This window comes from Balaenoptera musculus, chromosome 7 (genome assembly GCF_009873245.2).
Source record: "Balaenoptera musculus isolate JJ_BM4_2016_0621 chromosome 7, mBalMus1.pri.v3, whole genome shotgun sequence".
NCBI lineage: Eukaryota > Metazoa > Chordata > Mammalia > Artiodactyla > Balaenopteridae > Balaenoptera > Balaenoptera musculus.
The window spans coordinates 52,778,988-52,784,946 of record NC_045791.1 but is presented as its reverse complement, the minus strand read 5'-3'; the positions used below and the strand labels follow the sequence as shown (position 1 = coordinate 52,784,946).

At 34.6% G+C, this 5,959-nt stretch overlaps 1 pseudogene; it reads left to right on the top strand.

The window, feature by feature from the left end:
* Window positions 1–1,311: 1,311 nt before the first annotated feature.
* Window positions 1,312–5,340, top strand: LOC118897949 (annotated as a pseudogene).
* The last annotated feature ends 619 nt before the right edge of the window (window positions 5,341–5,959 follow it).

The window sequence follows — 5,959 nt, the reverse complement described above, 5'->3', positions numbered from 1 at the left end:
CTGGTGAGATTGTAAACTGGTATACTCTTCCTGAAAATATCATGTGGCATCCAATAAAGTTGAACATATATGTACCTCCGACCCAACAATTTAAATCCAAGATCTATGCCTCAGAGAAATACATGCAGATGTGCATCTGGATGTATGTACAAGAATGTTCACAGTAGTATTGTTATTAATTGGCCTAAACTGGAAATCACCCCAAAGCCCATCAACAGTAGAACAGGTAAGTAAATTTTGACACACCTGAATGTTATACAGTAATAAAAATCAACTGAAATGCAACAAAAGGAACAAGCTGGAGATACATAAATGAATCTTATATACCTAATGTTGAGTAAAAAAGCAGAACACAGAAGAGTATATACAATGTGATTATATACTTAAAGTTCAACAAGAGGCAAAAGTAAGCCCTTTTGTTTTGAAATGCACACAGAGGTAGTACATTTATAAAGAAAAGCAAGGAAATTAATCAGGATAATGGTTACATCCTGGGGAGAGATACAATTGTGATCAGAAAGGCACACACATGTGGTTTCTTGAGTGCTAATAATATTCTATATCTTGACCTGGAGGATGGGTTTTGTTGTTTTGTGGTTATTTTTTGAATTATGTTTTTTTCCACGATGCACGTTATACTTCACAGTTTAATTTTTCAAAAAAGGAAGTAAAGGAAACCACTACTAAGATAAACAAGCCACAAGAGAGTGCCAGGAATGAACAGGCAAACTCCAGGGGAAAGTAGAACTTTTCAAGTATACATGGAAAATTAAGCAAAACTGACCAAATGCTGGACCACAAAGCAAGTCTCAACAAATTTCAAAGAACTGAAATGATACTGAGCATATTCTCTGACCACAGTGGAATTAAGCTAGAAATAAATAAAATTTTAAGTAGAAAATTCACACAATTGTAAATTAAGAAATACATTTCTACATAGTCCATTGTTCAAACAAGAAATCATTAAGGGTATTAGAAAATATTTTAAGCGGATTAACACTTGAAAGTACAACCTGTCACAAGTTGGGAGATGCAGTAAAAGCCATGCTGAGAGGGAAATTTACAGCATATAAAATGCACGTATTAGGAAAGAAGGAAGACAGAAAAACTTATGATCTAAAAATCCGTCTCATGAAATTAGAAAAACAGCAGAGCCAGGTGCGGAGCACCTGGTGGCAGGCACGCGGTTCCAGTGGGCCAATGGCGGCCAGGCGAGGCCAGGACGCGCCCGGGGTAGCCTTAGCGTAGGGTTGCACCGTGACAGTCTCGCTGATCGGTTCCTTGAGGAGACTTCGTCTTGTTTGAGACCTGATGGCCAAAAGAGAGAAAGAAAACTTCTCTCCTAAAAATGCCAAAAGACTGAGACAAGAGCTGGAGGATTTTGATAAAGTGAGGAAGATGAATGTACAGTTTCTTTCACTAATGATACTTCTACTTTGCAGGAGAAATTGGGATAATTGAGAGTATTCAGCTAAGAAACTTCATGTGTCATTCCATGCTTACACCCTTTAAATTTGGTTCTAATATCAACTTTGTTGCTGGCAACAATGGAACTCAGCAGCTATCTCAATAACATTAAGGAACAGTGGAGGTGATGCTATAAAACAAATGTGTATGGTCACTCTACAGCTGTGCGACGTCTCATCAGCATGGACGGAAGTTGATCTTATAAACTAAAAAGTGAAACGGAAACGTGGCTTCTACTAGGAAAGAAGAGCTAATTTCAGTTCTTGATCATTTTAACATGCAGGTGGATAATCCAGTTTCTGTTTTAACACAAGAGATGAGCAACCAGTTATAGCTGTCTAAAACTGAGGGAGACAAATACAAATTCTTCATGAAAGCAACCCCACTTGAACAGATGAAGGAAGATTATTTATACATTATGGAAACAAAGAACAAAGGAGTAGATAAATCAAGGAAGAGTAATTTACTGAACTAAAGTGCCAGTGTTTAGAGAAAGAAGACGTTTACAAATTATTGCTAGTTTAAGTACAATGAAGGCTAATTTAACATATTTGAAATGTGAAATGCCTTGGGCAGTGGTCAATTAAACTGAAAAACAACTGAATGCTATCAGAGATAATATAAAAATTGGAGAAGATCGTGCTGCTAGACTTGACAGGAAAATGGAAGAACAGCAGGTCAGACTTAATGAAGCAGAAAAAATACAAGGATATTCAAGATAAAATAGAAAAGATTAGTCAAGAGACAAATGCATGAACACCAAAACGTATGGTATTGAAAGGAGATGTTACTCCTAAGAAAAGGGCCTATAATGTAGCTGAAGTTTTATATAACCATTCCCTAAATGCATATTGAACATTAAAGAAAGATGATGAGTAGCTTTGCAAAAGAATTGAAGAATTAAAAAAAAAAAAATAGTACTAATCAATCTTTGGAACTTGAGCAGCTGAAAAGGCAAAAAAATTATCTTAGTTAAAAGAGAGTGTAACCTAGAGATTGTCATACTGAGTGTAGCAAGTCAGACAAAGACAAATATCATATGCTATCGCTTATATGTGGAATCTAAACAAATGGTACAAGTGAACTTATTTGCAAAACAGAAATAGTCACAGATGTAGAAAACAAACTTATGGTTACTGGGGGGAAGAGGGGGAGGGATAAATTGGGAGATTGGGATTGATATACAAAATAGATAACTAATAAGGACCTACTATATAGCACAGGGAACACTTCTCAATACTCTGTAATGACCTATATGGGAAAAGAATCTAAAAAAGAGTGGATATATGTATATGTATAACTGATTCACTTTGCTGTACAGCAGAAACACATTTTAAATCAACTATAATCAAATAAAAATTATATATATAAAAGGAGAGAGTGTAAAGGCCTTACAGGATCAAGAAAGTTCAATCAAGAGATTGAACAGTTTTAGCCATAGAAAAGAACAAAGAGGAACATACCAGAATTAAGAGAGAAGAATTAGATGTGAAGTATATGCTGAACTATAATCAGCAGCAACTGAAAGAACTGAAAGTAATACCGATCGACTAAAAGGATTTGGCCCTCATGTTCCAACTCTTCTTGAAGCCAGAGATGATGCTTATAGATGTGGACATTTTACCTATAAACCCATAGGCTCTTCAGGAGCTTGCATTCATCTTTGGGACCCTGAGCTTGCTCTGGCTATTGAATCTTGCTTAAAAGGACTTCTGCAAGCCTACTGTTGCCATAATCATGCTGATGAAAGAATGCTTCACGCACTGATGAAAAGGTTTTATTCACCAAGCCACAGATAATATTTTCTGAGTTTTGGAATAAGACGTATGATGTTAGACACAGAGCTGCTTATTATCCAGTTTCCAACAGTTCTGACAGATTTAGAAATAGAAAATGCAGTTGTTGCAAATAGCCTAATTGACATGAGAGGCATAGAGACAGTGCTACTAGTCAAAAATAATTGTGTAGCTTGTGCAGTAATGCAGTCCCAAAGCTAGCCAAGAACTCTAGCTTTTACTGCTGATGGTGATCAGGTTTTTCTGGGACATTATTATTTATCTGAGAATATAAGACCTAAGTTTCTAATCAGAGATGTGGATTTATTTCAAACTGACTTGGAGAAGGAGGATGAAAATAAGTAAGCCCAGATATTAAATCTTCAGCCCATTTGTCTACCCTTGAAAAGGATATTAAACACAATGAAAATTTTCTTAGAAGGTGCCAACTACATTATAAAGAGTTAAGATAAAAATAAGAAAAAGTATTTCTAAAATGTGGGAGCTTGAGATGCAGATGTTGCAGCTTTGGAAGATGAGGCTCAAGAAAAGAAAATAAAAATGAAAATAGTTGAGAAAAATATGGAACAACAAAAAGAAAACATGGAGCATCTTAAAAGTCTGAAAATAGAAGCAGAAAACAAGTAAGATGACGCAATTAAACTGAAAATTAATCAGCTAGCAGATCCACTTAAGGATGAATCAAACCCTGCTGATTCTGAAGTGGATAACCAAAAACAAGAGAAATGGCATTTTGAAGAAAAACAGAAAGAACACTTGGATACTTTAACTAAAAAGAAACAAGAGCTAGATATGAAAGAAAAAGAACTAGAAGAGAAAATGTCACAAAAAAGGAAGATAAATCTGCCCAGAGCAGATAGAAGAAAAAAACAGTGCAACAGACGATACCATTTACCCTTTCTTTACCTCTTACTTGAAAGCAGAATTGTAAAATGTTTAAATGGCTTTTCTCTACTAGTCTAAAGGTGGAGCTCATTTACCACGGAAGCCTTATCAGAAAGTCTATTTTGTCACAACCTCATAGATACTGTACCTAACAAAACATGATTTGTATTAGCTCTGTATGAAAGTATTTGTGGTTTAGGATTTTTTATACATATATCTTTTTATAACTTTCCCAGAACTGAGCACATTATCTGATACTGTTGTAAATTTTTTTTCTGTCAGTGCTTTAGTTCAGGATTGGCAATAAATTATTTCTACAGGAGGTCTGAAAGCGGAAAGAATGGTTTGATTTGATAAAATGAGTTGCTAGTCATCCAGGCTTTTTACTTCTGTACATATTTTGCAAAAATTTTGCCTCTTGCTATTAATATTTGCTTTGTAAAAATTACTGACGTTTAATAAACATTTATAAACTAAAAAAAAATCTGCATCAATTCTAGACAAAGAAATTAATAGATTAAGACAAAAGATATAGGCAGAACATGCTAGTCATGGAGATCAAGAGGAAATAATGAGGCAGTACTAAGAAGCAAGAGAAAGGTATCTTGATCTGGATAATAAAGTAAGGACTTTTGAAAGGTTTATTAAATTACTGGAAGAAATAAGAACCCATAGATACAAAACATATCAACAGTTTAGAAGGTCTTTGACTTTACAATGCAAATTGTACTTTGACAACTTATTATCTCAGCCAGCCTATTTGTGGAAAAATGAATTTTGACCACAAGAATGAACCTGTTACTATATCAGTTCAGCCTGGAGAGGGAAACAAAGCTCCTTTCAACAACATGAGGGCCTTCTCCAGAGGCGAATGTTGTTGTTGGTGGTGGTGTTTTGTTTTTTCCATGGCTTGCTTCATTCTTTCCCTGTGGTCCACTGCTGAATCTCCTTTCAGATGCCTGGATGAGTTTGATGTCTACATGATATGGTTAACCAAAGAAGTGCAATGAACATGAGACTCAAGACAGCAGACTCCCAATGTTTCAGTCAATTTATCTTGCTTAGCCCTCAAAGCACGAGCTCACTTCTGTCAAGTGAACTGATTAGAATTCTTTGAATGTCTGATCCTGAAAGAGGACAAATCACATTGCCTTTTTAACCTGTGACTCAATAGCAAGAAGACCAAAGTTGATTTGTAACTTAAATGCCATGTCCTCATGTTGAAAGATTTGCAAAGGGAAAAAAATTCAGGATTATTTGATGAAATAAAATGAAACCAAAGATATTCTAAAAAAAAAAAAAAAAGCTCCTTTATACATCTGACCACAATAAATTATGTAAATAAGCCTAGAAAACCAACTACAATCAGCAATTTAAAATTATTTTTACTTTACTTTGAGAAAATCAATTTCATAGTACTGGTTTTAAATCTTTTTGGTTTTTTTAACTGTCTACTTTTATAGATTTTTTTTCAGAAGTAAAATTTTGTACATACTTACATATCTGTTTAGTTTGGGTTCATTTCTATAATATTTTGTAAGAATTAAAAATTTGAGCACCTGGGGGGTAAAAAGAAAGAAAAATAGCAGAAATAAAACCCAAAGAAAGTGGAAGAAAGGAAAAAATAAAGATAAAAGTAGAAATTCATGCAATAAAAACATACATACGATGAAGAAAATCAACACAGCTAAAAGATAGTTCTTTGAAAAAAGCTAACGAACATAATAAACTTCTTATGAGACTGATCAGGAAAAAAGAGAAAATATCTTACCTTACCACAGCCTGGATCAGCTGTGAACTGAACTTTCTGG